At 49.7% G+C, this 14,076-nt stretch overlaps 1 protein-coding gene across 1 annotated transcript in view; it reads right to left on the bottom strand.

Annotated features, from left to right (window-relative positions):
• The window catches only part of DRD2 (dopamine receptor D2), a 52,385-nt gene extending 51,471 nt beyond the window's left edge, over nucleotides 1–914 (bottom strand). The window contains exon 1 of the mRNA XM_057552054.1: nucleotides 864–914. The gene's annotated coding sequence lies outside the window, so the exon portion shown is untranslated. The remainder of the gene's footprint in view (nucleotides 1–863) is intronic.
• Nucleotides 915–14,076: the final 13,162 nt, after the last annotated feature.

Consider the following 14,076-nt stretch of genomic DNA (forward strand, 5'->3'; position numbering starts at 1 on the left):
CGCACACGCACCCTCTTACCTCTGCTCTTCAAGAGGAACCGCTCACAGGCTGCCCGCCGCAGGCAGGGATGGACGCGCGCTCTGCCTGGCGCTTCGAGCGGCCTCTTGTCTCTGCACACCGCCCTATCGAGGCTCTTGGTCCATTCCAGAATAGGAGAGTCACCCTCCGCCTCTGCTCCCATCATCACCCCCATTCCCAGGTCGAGATGGGTCTGAAACCCTAGCCTCCCTCCTCGACTGAATCTCAAACGGAGAGATGGCGAAGGAGAACGTAAATCCAGGACCAAGGACAGCGGCACATTGGGCGTGGAAGAGTAGAGCCAGAATCAGCCTCTTCCCAACCCTTGGCTTCGGTCCTTAGAAACTGAAGTCTCAGGTCGCACAAATGCAGAGCTGCCAAGAACAACCCTTCTCCCTCCAGGGCGGCCGGAACTCCAGCCGCGTGCCTTGGGGTCCCGGGCTCGGGTGCCGGGTGGAAAGCGCCCTCCCGAGATGGGCCGGGAGCCGGCAGCCCTGCGAAACGCCGGCTCCACGGGGCTCGCTCCCGGAGCTCTGCAGGGAGGCTGCCCCGGCACTGCCCACCCGTGTCCGGAGCGAGGGTTCGCACCCGGCTGGCAAGAAGGATGCCAAGAGGGTGGGAGAGGGGACAGCCGCTGTGTTCCCTTCACCCCCGGGGAAGCACCCCGACGGAGGGTCCGTGGAGAGAGCCCGACCTCAGGCGGGGAGGTCCCCCTGGCAGACGACGCCAGAGTGGCCGGACAAACTTCTGGTCCCAGACGGGCCGCCCTTTGAGCTCCCTCCTCCTCTCCCAGCGACCTTGCCTGGGCCCGGGCCGCCTGTCGCTGCATACCGCCGGCGCTTACCTTCAAGCCATAGGGCGCCCAGGGGCAGAGACGGCGCCGGCTGCTCGAGGCTTCCGGCTCCCGCCGCATCCACGCGCGGCCGCCCCTCCGGCAGCCGTCCGGGGCCGCCGCTCTCCTCGGCGGGTCCCTGGCTCCCGGCCCCGCCGCGCCGCTCAGAGCCCCGGCGGGTAGCCACTTGGCCGGCTCCGGCCCGCGGGGAGCGGTGGACTGGCCGCGGCGGGGCGGGGCGGGGTGGGGGCCGGGAGCTGGGCGGGCGAGCGGCGCAGGGACCCGGCGCGGAGGCGGCGCGGGGCGCGCGACAGTCGGCCGGCTCTGGCACCAAGGCTGGACAGCTCCGCGGCGCCTGAGCTCGGGGAGCGCAGGAGGGAGGGGGGCGGGGCCGCCTGGGCCACGGGGCGCCTCGGGCCCCGCCCCTGGGACAGGCCCCGCCCCGCCCCCTCCGCGCTTGAGTGCAAGCCACCCGCGCCTGGGCCTGCCAGGAAGGGCCAGGGGGTGGGAGATGCCGCCGTCCCTGGTTTTGAGGCACGAATTGAGCGGTCCCACCACACCCCCAAAGTTACACCCCGTATATGCAGGGCTGCAGTGACAGGTGTCCTCATCGCCTGAGGAGTCAGAAGACAAGGGTTGGGGGAGATACCTCCCATCCAGCGGGTCAGGGAAGGAGAGGTCCAGGACCTGTCTTCAAACAGCTGGTCAAAGCTGTGCTAAGTTCTGTTGCTTGACTCTTCCAGGGGAAAGCCTGCCTGGAGTTGACCTGAGATGGGAATTCTAAAGGATGCCCAAGATTGCAGCTCACCTTTGACTCCAAACGGAGTAGGGGGTTGGCATGGGAGGGAGGTGGTGGTGAGGGCTGCTCTGCTGCTGGTCCTCTGGCCCTGGTCTTGTGCCACCTTCCTCTCACCTTTCCTCCTTCCCTTTATTTCTGCTTCTGCAATCAGAGTTGAGCATTGAGCAACAGGGATTTGAACTTTGCGGGTCCACTTATCCTGCTACACTGTTCAACAGTAAGTAGTACAGTACTACACTGTAGGGGGTTAGTTCAATCCATGCATGCAGAACCGTGGATAAGGAGGGTGCACTGTAAATTATATGCGGATTTTTGAGGATTGGCACCCCTAACCCCCATGTTGTTCAAGGGTTAACTGCAGTTACTGACTGCCCTTCCTTTGCCAGGCTCTATGTCAGATTCAGGGGTCACAGAGAGGAATGAAGCCACGCTCCTGCTCTCACCGCCTGCCAATCCAGAATGGAGACCTCCAGGAAATACCCGCAACATACCTGTGGCTTATACAGGTGCTGTGCAACACACAAAAAGGGAAACCTCACAGGCGCTAAGCATTGAAGAAGCAAATACCAGTTCCCTAGGGGAAGAAGGCAGCATTCCAGACAAGCGGCACAGCATGGACGAAGAGTTAAAACTACGTATCAGGGAGTCAGTCCATCGTGGCCGGAGTCAAGCCACTCCAGGGCTTTGGGGCTCTAGGTCCCAAAGCTTAAATTTGACTCAGCATTTCCTCCAATGACACACACAATTATCAAACATTAGAGTTGGAAAAAAATGTAGCATTCATCTAACCCCCCACTCTCATCCCTCTACAAGAGGGAACTGAGGCCCAAAGAAATGGAGTCCCTTCCAGATGCCACAGAGATCCAGTGCTGGACCAGTCCCCATCTCCTGAGGCTCAGACCAGCATATCCCCCATCTCTGGAGGCAACTGGGAGAGGGGGAGGAGATGTAAGTGGGTGTGGCGTGCCTCTTCTGCCCCTTGCCTTTGGCACTATATGTGGATCTGGACTGTCCCCATCTCTCTGCAGGCTTGATAGGGAGATATTACCACAATCAGGAATCTTAGCATTGTGCCATATTTGCTTATAAAGCGATAAAACATTCCAGACATAGTTGAAATCTCAGTGTTCCCCCTTGTATACCCTCAGGTCATTCTTCCCAAGGTTTAAAATCCACTTAAGGAAGCACTTGGTGCCTCCCAGCTCAGCATCTCTACATCGGTCGAGGGACAGAGCCACCCCGTGGAAGGGCACCCCTCTCCTGACCAGTCAGAGGACCTGGATTGATGTCCTGCTTCTGTCACCTACCAGTTGTCTGACCTTGGCCAAATAGTTTAGTCTCTTTAAGCCTCAGATCTCCCCATCTTTCAATTGGGGCTAAAAATACCTTTCTCTCTGGACTACACTGAGGATAACAGATGAGGAAGTATTAGATAAGCTATAACATGGGCAGCCCCTGGCTGATCCGAGGTGGGGAGGGTAGCTGTGCTCATTCAGGAAGCAGAAGATGACTTCCATGGGGTGCGCCAACCCAAAGACATGGTAGCTGTGTGCTGCCTTTTCTACCTCAGTCTTGCATGGCTGAGTGGATTTCATGCTAGTTCTGAGTGAGACGGATGGATCTTTTAGTTTTCAATTAACAAATGCCTTGCTCTTTAAACAAGCGGCACAACAAACAGATGCCCTGAATGATTGATGACAGGGAACATCTGTGGCCAAGCAGGCGGCTGCACCAGAGTCTCTGGCTTCCCGGGCTGGCAGGGCCCTCTGGAGGTCATTTGGTGCCTCCCCTCCCCTCCAGGCAGAACTGTACCCAATCCAAGTAGGCCAGGTGGGGGCAGGGTGGCCCTTTTCCTTATAGCTTTCCTGGAAAGGGGGACACGAGAGCCTCCTTAAGTTTCTGTATGTTCCAGAAGCTTCCAGAGTCAGGAAGTTGTTCCTGATGTGCTACCTACATCTTTATTTTTACCCTTTATCCTTGAAAATGGTAAGCAAATGTTTAGCAATGGGTACTAGGGGCAGAGGATGAGTTGAGGCAGGTAGGGGTTTTGCTGGCCCATGGTAGTGAGGAAACAAAGGATGGATCCAACAGAAAGGAAGGAAAATCTAGAACTGCCTCTGTGGTCCAAGAATGTCCTCTAGCTGGAGGAGGAGGCATAGCTAGGGCTTGGAAGGGAGTCCCTTGCTGGTCTCTGTCAAATTCTGATGCACCCACAGAGAGAAACACACACAGGCTGTCACAGGGCCCCTTCTGAAACTCATTCCACAGAAGATAAGGGAAATGCTCTCATTGGAGAGGTTGGAAGCAGAGCAGGATCAGGGAAGCAGCACCACTGGGGTCACACAGGAGTTCATGGCCACATTCCACGCCCTTGGGGGCATTCTGAACGTCTCTGAGCCTCAGTTTCCTCAGCTGGAAAGTGGAGATACAGATCCTTACCGCAGTGTTATCCTGAAGAGTAAGTGGGAATGACAACCGACATATTGGTGCTTAATCAAAACATTTTGCCTGTTTTCTGCTCTCACCAAAAACTTCAACCAGAGAAGCACTGACAGAAATACATAAAGCTCTATGTGGTGTTCCAGCCTACTTTTCAGATTTCTTAACCTACTTCGCAGATGAAAACTGAGTCCCTATTTTCAAGCTCTGGGAATGTTTCTTTTCTCGCCCTCTTCTCTTTTGTCATTTTGTGCTTATCCCATTTGCAAATGACTCTGAGAATGCTAAGGTGGCAATCCTTCTAGATCAGTGGAGGTGTGGGGCAAAAAGAAATGCACATGTCCTTTTCATACTTCATTATTTTTATCAAAGTGCAGAAAACCTTAGAGAGGTAGAGAGTTCTTGGTTACCAATGTTGCTGAGAGATCCACAGCCCCATGTCAGAATAGTCCAGTGAAGGGACTGAAGGAAGGGGGGGCTGATCCCCCCAAGGGAGGGGTGGGGAAGGAGAGGATTCTTTTCAAAGGAAGAGTTCAGAGCACGCTCGCTCTTTGACCAAGACAGGAGAGTAGAGGGAGTTACCTGAGAGTTTTGATATCTGCATGTGCAATTCACCCTTAGAGACTGATTTCCTCACTGGGCTTTTCCACGTCAGTGTGAAATGGACATTTGTGGATATTCTTTGCATTCTCCTATTTTGGAACAATAAAGAATACAGGTGTGACCCACTTTAAGAAAGTCTATTATACAACTCTTCAGAGTTACAAAACAAATAAATTAAAATGCAATAATTCACATGAAAAATTTATTTAATTACTTGAAGGGAAGGGGTCACAAAAATATACACCTTATCTGTACACCCAAGTTCATAGCAGCATTATTCATAATAGCCAGAAGGTAGAAGCAACTCAAGTGTCCATCACCAGATGAATGGATAAACAAAATGTAGTATGTACATATAATGAGATATTATTCAGTCTTAAAAGGCCAGGAATCCTGTCACATGCTACAAGGTGGATGAAACTTGAGGACATTATGCTAAGTGAAATAATCCAGTCACAAAAGGACAAATATTGTATGATCCCACTTACATGAGGTACCCAGGGAAGGAAGAGATTCGAGTAGTAGTTGCCAGGGGCTGGAAGGAGTGATGAATAGAGAGTTAGTGTTTAAAAGGTATAGAGTTTCCGTTTGGGAAGATGAAACAGTTCTGAGGATGGATGGTGGTGATGGTTGCACAACAATGTGAATGTACTTATGCTTAAAAATGGTTAAGATGGTAAATTATATGTTATGTATATTTTACTACAATAGAAAATGTATAAACCTTGTGTTTCAATAGCCACTGTGGTCGCCATATATGTGAAAATAAAATAAAACATCTTGGAGATTACCAGTAGGTGGAAAAGTGACTATTTAGAAAACAATCAATTTATATATAACTTGGGAAGTTGTATTTAGGGAAGTTCAATCAGTACTGCCTTGCCTTTCCTCAGCCCTTTCTATGATCTCATCTACCTTCCCATAGCCTTGTGATGTCAAGAATATCATGAATTGGGGAGAGCACTGGAAAGTTAAAGGGCTTCCCCTTCCAGAAGATGGGAATAGACAGTGAAGCTAGAGTGATAGTTTTCTGATAGTCTGCACATGCAAGCACTCAGGTTTGTTTGCTTTTTAAGTTTTTATTGAAATATAGTTGATGGTGTTTATTAGTTGTTAGTTTCAGATGTATAGCAAAGTGACTCAGTTATACATACATATATATATTCTTTTTTTTTAATGCATGCTCTCATGCCATTTTTTTTTCTCTTTTTTGGTTGCGTTGGGTCTTCGTTGCTGCGCGCGGGCTTTCTCTAGTTGTGGCGAGCGGGGGTTACTCTGTTGCGGTGCGCGGGCTTCTCATTGTGGTGGCTTCTCTTGTTGCGGAGCATGGGCTCTAGGCATGCAGGCTGCAGTAGTTGTGGCTCACAGGCTTCAGTAGTTGTGGCTCATGGGCTCAGTAGTTGTGGCACACGGGCTCTAGAGCACAGGCTTAGTAGTTGTGGTGCACGGGCTTAGTTGCTCCGCGGCATGTGGGATCTTTTTGGACCAGGGCTCGAACCCGTGTCCCCTGTGTTGGCAGGCGGATTCTTAACCATGCACCACCAGAGAAGCCCATATATTCTTTTTTCACATTCTCTTCCATTATAGGTTATTACAAGATTTTGAGTATAGTTCCCTGTGCTATACAGTAGATCCTTGTTAGTTCTCTATTTTGTATATAGTAGTGTGTATGTGTTAATCTCAAACTCCTAATCAAGCACTCAGGTTTTGAATGGAGTTGTACAGTTCAGAGAAATCTCTAATAGTGAAGAAAAGCTCAATCTGAGCTTTCCTTATTGAAGGTGAACAAATCAAGAGCACAGGTATTTTTAGTCTGTAAGCCAACCAGCAGCATTCAGGATTCTTTCTCACTCCCTGCTCCTTTGCATGTGTTTGCCATGGCTGAGGACTCTACCCAGCTGCTCATGCCCTCGCTGTCTCTGACACAGTCCGGGTGTCAGTCAGGGAGTGTGGATATAAGAAATGAACAATTTGGGCACTTTAAGGGCAGAAAGGGAAGTCATTGAAAATACTGTAGTAGCTCACAGAATCACAAGGGAGATTAGAACACCAACCTTATAAAACAGGCAGCAACAAAAGAGCTAGACACTGTAAGGTCTTCAACTAAAATCAAGCCCACCCAGCGGTCCAGTGAGAACTCAGTTATTGCAGGTAAACACAGGGCACCAGATGGCATCAGCACCGCTGCTGGCATCAGGCACTGGCATTCCCCTGGCACTCTGTCATGCTGCTTCTGGAAACTGAAGTTGTGGCTACTTGGGCTGCCTCTGGAATGGATGTTCTGCTCTCCCTGCTTCTCTGAGTCACCAGCTCCTGAGTCAAAATCTGGGACATCTGCTTCTAATTGAGCTGACCAAGAACCACACAGTTTAGAAAGCTGCAAAGCCTAACAGCAATGATCCACTATGTCCCAGATCCAAAGGAAACAAGAAATGACTCAGTTCTGTCCATTCTACATTCTGAATGCACCCTCACTGCCACCAGTGCAATCCAGGTCAGCAGTATCATCTCAGGCAGTTATTACCAAAGCCTTTTCTCGGGTCTCCCACCTCTGGCCCATCTTCCATGCTGCATAAGAAGGCTGTTTCTAAAACATAAATTTGATCATGTCACCCTTGCTGAAAACCCTGCAAAGTCTTTCCCTTGCCTTTGAGATAAATTCTACTTTTGTTAAAATGGATTCAATCTGCCATATCTGTCCCTTGCCTCTCTCCAGTCTCATCTTTTCTGGTGTCCCCTCTGCAGAGAATGAATCAGTGAGTTTAGGAAAGAGTCACAGAGTTGATCTACCACAGTTTCCCAAATATCAGTCCTTAGATTGGATGCAATGCAAACACCCGGGAAACTAAGAGAAATATAGGTCTAAGATCCCAAACGCCAGACCTACTGGATAAGAATTTAGAAAGTGGGGGTTCTGATATTTCTAAAAAACCAACCAGTGGTTCTGAGCATCAGCCAGATGGGGAAACACTAATCTAATCAATACCCCTCATTTTACAGACATGGGAGCCAAGGCCCAGACAGGTTAAATATTCAGTGTATATGAATCAAGTTTGGTGTTGTAATGAAGCAAAACTTCAAGCAAAGTTGTTCTCACCCATTTAGTGCTCTACGTATCATTATTGGACCACATGGTAATTAGGCATAAATAGTGGGTATGTTATTCAGAGGGAAGACTATTATTACAGTTATAGAAACCAAGTATTTGGGGAGGGTCAACTTGATGGGGGGAGGGAAAGGAGCCATTGGGAAAGATTGGGGTGCTACTCTGAGGCTCCATAGAGGGCCCCCAGGTCTATCATCTGGTCTCTGACAGATCTGATGACGGGTAGGGCTGTCTACAGATTTGGAGAGTCAGTTGGGAGCTGAGTTGATGGGATGTGATTCAAGGCAAGCCCTTAGATAAGACCGGCGAGAGACAAAAGAGCCCCTGGCCCCTTCCTCCAGTGAGGGAGGGACTGGACTGGGTGGGGCATCATGGGAAGAAGAAGGAAGCACGATTGTAGACCTTGGGTCCTTCTGCTGCAAGAACAAGCCAAGGGATGGGACTTAAAGAAATCCCTTTCTCTGCCTACTTTCAAGCAGAAGCCTCTTCCTCACACACTGGAATTGCCCATTGAGTCATGTTCCAGGCCCATCTCCAGGACTGTGTCCACACTGCTCTCTTTGTCTGAGATGACTGACTCCCCCCCACCCCCATCTATATGTCTGATTCCCACTAGTCTTTCAGAGCCCAGCTCAAACTGTTGTGTTCCATAGACCTTTCCTCATCTCCCTCACCCCACCCTCATCTCCCTCACCCCTCCCCAGTTTTAATAAACTCATGCACCTCTTTGTGACATTCATGACATCATTATTTGTGTTCTTGTCTTACTTCTTGACTAAAGAGTGAGATCCCCTGGCTCACCTGCATCCCTCCCTGCATCCCCCAGCACAGAACCAACCCATCACAAGGTAGACTCTCAACAAATGTTTGTTAAGAGAAATCTCCCCAATTAGTCATCCATTTAGCTTAATGAACAAACACCCCTGAGGGCTTAAAGGAGAGTTTTCTGTTGTACCCAATTTAGTGTGAGTTGTTTTGTTTTGATTGCTTTCCAACTTTGTAGCTGAGAGCCTCTGGGGATGTGGAAGCTTTGATGGGGGTAGGAATGGGAAGAGTTGGAAGTCAAGGAAGAGAGCAGTCCAGATGCCCAGAGTGTGGACAAAGGGTGGCTGGAAAGGTGGGTTCCACTGTCAGGGATTTTGAGAGAGTCGTTGGGTGTTGACTTGACTCTGAGGTTCCAGGAAGGAGGAAAGGGGTGAGTGAAGGAGGGAAAGGTGGAGAGAGGTGAGAGGTAGGAGAGAGGGAAGGAGAAAGGTGAGGAGAATGATGAGATCAAAGACATATCTGGCCCCTCTTTGTTCTGTGACATATTCTTGTTTTGGGCATAGCACCTTCTCCTCTGCAAAGAGCTAGTACAGAAAGAAGCCACCCCACCAGTCACCCAGTCCCGACTGAGCCCCTGGTCTGCTTGGATTACAAGGAAGAGCACACAAGTTCAGGAGGAGAAACTCCCTTGCCCGTGTCCTGACCTTCCCTCAAAGCCGAGTGACTGGTTTTCCCGTCTGACTCTCCTGCCCCTAGTTCTATCACAAAATTGCTACAGGGGTCTGTGCTGAGATGGCCAAACCCATGGAGGGCTCCAAAAGCTGTGTGCTGTTGCCTAGTTCTGTGACTTTGAAAGAGTTGCTTAACTAAGTCTCAGTTTCCTTATCTGTAAAATGGATATAATAATTTATTTTTTAAAGTTTTTGTGAAAATTATATGTGATCCCGTATGGGGGAGCTCCCTGAGAAAGAATACTTGGCCCGCAGGAAGTACTCCTTAAGTGGGGTTTACTATTATTAGTGATGGACTTGAGTTATCAGGCAGGTGACTTAGTAGGAATTATGGAGTAAACCCACCTGCTTCCACGGGCATCCTCTTCTCTCCTGTGACTCTCCTGGGGAACATCCTCCCCAGCTAGGGGGATGGCCATCCTTCCTCATCTTTCCCCACCCTGCCCAGCTTCCAGCAACATCCAGCAAGCCCTCCTAGAGGGCCTTGGCTTACCTCTTTGCCACTCATGCTGGCAACCTGAGAACTATTTGGGTTTCCCTGAGCCCACTAGATAATCTTGTAATTACCTATGGGCAATATCATTTGCTTAAAACCATGACTGTCTTAAGCATGGTTTAAGGAAAATTACTGCTCAGCCAGACAGCTGGGGAAAGCCACCTGCAAGGAGGTATCAGCAGCAGTAACTTCCGTCCTTTGGGGAAGGGTTCCCAGCATCATGCCAGGTATGGTGGGCACAGGCCCAGTAGCTGAGATGTGTTGGGCTCTGCAGGACCAGTTCTTGCTGGCACACTTGCCTAGCTCGGGCCCTGGTCCCCTCCCACCTGGACCATTGTAATTGCCTCCTCACTGCTCTCTCTGCCTCCAAACTTACCCCTAGATCCAACTTTGGCCCAGCGTCAAGAGAGAGCCATCCAAAGGCAGATGTAACCACATTAGCCCTCTGCTAAACTCTTCAAGGCCTGCCTATCAGCTACCAGGGAGTGTGGTCCTCCTTGTTTGCTCCTGACAAGGAGAAGCCTTCACCTGCCTCCACCCACAACTCCAGCCTCATCTCTTGCCCCTCCTCTTCTCCCACTTTACTCTGCAGCAGTGCCTAACCATGCCGTGGGCCCTCACATCCACTGACATTTGCTTGTACTCTTCCCTCTGGCTGGAATGTTTTCCTCTCCCCAGGCATCCTTCTCTCCAGCAGGTCCCTGATGGGGTCCCCAGGGGACATTAAGTACCTCTATCCAATCACACTTCCCATTACATTGAAATTACTAGAAAGGATTATCTTACCCATCTTTAGTTTCTCAGTGCCTAGCATGGGGCCAGAAATAGAGAAAACTACTCAGTGAGTGTTGAGCTGAATTTATCTGCTGAGGTCTCAAGCCTGTCTGAGCATCCTCATAGCTGTGCCCAACCAGCTGGATGGACCATCTATGTCCCTCCATGTGGACACCCCCTCCTTTGCCCATGATTACACCACTGCCCTGCTGCCTGTTGCCCAGTCTTCCAGACAACCACCTGCCAGACTAGCCAGCCCTCCGGACCTACAACCCCCTGTTTTCTGGGGCCTGATCTTTTAACTGCAGGTGGTGTTTACTGCTACTCTGGCTTCCTTCTCCTTTGTTTGCTTCTCTGCTAGCTGTGGGATATAGATTAGCAAAACTCAAACCAGGAAATGAAGGAACCAGCAGAACAGTGTTCAAGTTCTCAATTTAAGACCATTGCCAGGGAGAAAAGTCTCCATGCTGGAGATCTCAGATTTCCGCTTCCAGGTCTGCTCTCTACTGTTCTCCACCTGCGCTAGCCCTGCAGCTGAACTGCATGGACTGCATCAAGGCCCCCCTGCACTCTGGGCACCTGGTTGGACCACTGGAAGGAAATCAGAAGAAGGGAAGAGAATGAGGTCAGAGTTGGCCCCGGATGGTGGCTTCATCGCCTCTCTATTCCCTGGGGGGCTTTCTGCAAACCTGGAGGGACTGCCCTTGAGCACCTCAGTGGCTGTCATCACTGTAGGTCCTCGCCCCTGGACCTTGACACTCTCCATGCCTTCCCTGGGATCCAGGCTATTCTGTCACTGCCTTTGTCCTCCAGGGAGTTTTCTGAGAGTTTGAGAAAACTACACTTGCCCCTGATCCAAGTCTGAAGGTGTTGGTCGTTGTTTATAAAAAGAGGAAACAACACTTCTCTGGGGCTTACTCTGCTGCAGGTGCTGTGCTTCCCATGTTGGTGTTTAATTTAATCCCCATAACCCTTGATGTCATAAGTGGTAAAATGGGCTCTGGGACTGTTTGAAGAGGGAGAACTAGGATTCAGTGCTGGGTTCCTCAAACTCCAAGCCCAGTGCTTTGTCCCTCATGTTTTCATGGAGCATCTATGTCAAGGATGGCAAAGAGATTTCATCTCACATGTCAGTTCTGACTGATTTAGTCACTGCCTGCAGTGCTGTGGTGAGAATGATTACGAGGCCACATCTGTGCTCAATGGGAGAGAGTATCATGATAAATTAGAGATGTCTGGCATGGGGAGAACAGGAGGGAGTGACAGGCAGTACATGTGCTACATATTTGCTGCCCTTGGTCAAAGCCATTTCTGTGGCAGCCACATGGGCTTAGTGACAGGCACCATTGCAACTAGAACTTCTCTGCTTCACATCACTCTCCTGCCACATGGAGGAGCGTGCCTCTTCTCAACCAGAATTCAAGTCTCAGCGTTGCTACTTATCTGCCGTATGACCTCAGGCAAGTTACTGCATCCCTTTGGGCCTTAGTTGCTTTGTCAGGAAAATACAACATAGTGTTGTACTTACTTATAAAGTAGGTTTCAGTAAGTCTGACTTGGCATAATGCTTGTAGAGCCCCTAGTACAATGCCTTATACACAATAGGCATTTGACAAATAGTAGTAGTAGTAAGTTGTTGTTGGCCATCATACTATCAAGGCCGGTTGCCCACACTGTTGCACCAGCTTCTGGTTTCTATGACCTGCCAAGGGAAGAAATCCCCAGTCCTCCCAGCTAGCCCAGACACTCGTTCAAGTGCCATTAGGTCTGTGATTGTCAGTACTGTTTACCGTGAAGTCCCATTACTCTCCACTCTATTGTTAGACATCTCAAATCCTCCCCAGGGGCTCCCCCTTGTTAACGTGATTACCTGTCTTGAGTGTTTCATTAAGCTCTTTTTCATAGAGAGGCTGTTAAATATCTGGTAGAACATAGAAGCTCATTATCATCTTAATTGGAGATGACCTGATAAATAACACACATAATTTAATTGCCAAGGTAAACACCATAAAAGTTCATGAGAAATCAAAAACCCATAATCAAAGGTTTTGAAATTTCTGGACAGGTAATTCCCAGGTTTGGAAGCAATAGGGGTCAGGTTACTGCAGCACAGCAGGCTGCTGACTTTTCCCTGCTCTGGACAAGATCAGAGCCATCGCCTTTTCCAGTAGAGGAGAAGGTGGCTCATGGATCCAGTGTTTTCTTTGGACATGTATTCATTCTGTTAAGCGTTTCTTAAGGGCCTGGTACTTTTCTAGTGAGTTAGGGCTGCCTCATAGTCTAAGGACATCTGTTGTTTTCCCCACATGATGAGAGTCCCAGGAACTAACTCTTCTGGCTTTGGATTTCCTCTTTCCAGAAATACCTGGGACCTTCTTTCCCCCACTGGCCCAGCTGTGCCTCACATCCACGCCCCTTCCTCCGATGTATCTCTCCTCTCCCACTGCCTAGGGCTTCCTCCACCACAATGCCAGATCCCATGGTTTCCCATAGAACCAACTTTTCAGTAAACAGAATTTCCTGTTCCCTCAGACTCTTCAACTGAATGGCTCTTCTCTTTCTAGCTTAACTGAAACTTGGCTTTTTCCTCCAAATTTTGTTTTCCCTGCAGGCTTCTCGATGAGGAATTGCTCTTTCTTCCACAACCCACAAATGTCTCCATCAGGAGCCAGAGATGACATCCTTCAGGCTCCCTAATGCAGCTTTCACAAATTTCACCTCTACTTCCATGTAAAATAAGGCCCGGGTCCCTCCCCCACTCCATCCTTATCTTCTCCAGGTCCCCTGGAGACAACCTACCTCACAGTCTCCTCCAACCCAGCCCTGCTGGAACCCTGGGGATTTCCTCATCTGCGTGGACCACCCATCCAAGCCCTGGGCCTCCCAGTGCCTCAACGGCCTTAGCTCTGACTACCTTCACCTCCTCTCAAGTTCAACTGTTAACAGCTACAGCCTGAGTCTGGTCAGCAGTTTGGACTGTGCCACTGTAAAAGGTTCAGATTCAAAGGCCTCACTCTCTGCCTTCAACCTGTTATCTTACCATCTCCAACTCAGGTACTTGGACCCATCTCGTCCTCAGCCTCACCAGCACCTCTTGTTCCCTATACTCACTCACCCTGTCAGCCTCCACTTTCTTTCCATTCTTCTCTGTCTAGCCTGGACCACATGGTTTATTATTTGAGCTACTCTATTGCCAATATTTTATTCTCTTGCCATTCTCAATCCTCAAGTAACCCACCTCATCAATTGGTTCCATATTTCCACCCTCTCTCTCTCTCTCTCTGGCATGCAAACCTTTCTATTCTTAGCTCACAATTCTTTCTTCCCATCTTTGCTATGGTCCCCTGTAGGCAAAGCACTTTTCCCTGCCTGATTGATGTTCACCTTGAGACTGCCACGTGACTGGTTTTGCACAGTGGAATGTGGGCAGAAGTGATAGTGTGTCTGTTCTGAGCCAAGGCCTTAAGAGTCCTGCTTGTTTCTGATGCTCTCTCTTCAGCCTCTGCCAACAC

Source organism: Balaenoptera acutorostrata, chromosome 9 (genome assembly GCF_949987535.1).
Source record: "Balaenoptera acutorostrata chromosome 9, mBalAcu1.1, whole genome shotgun sequence".
NCBI classification, from domain to species: domain Eukaryota; kingdom Metazoa; phylum Chordata; class Mammalia; order Artiodactyla; family Balaenopteridae; genus Balaenoptera; species Balaenoptera acutorostrata.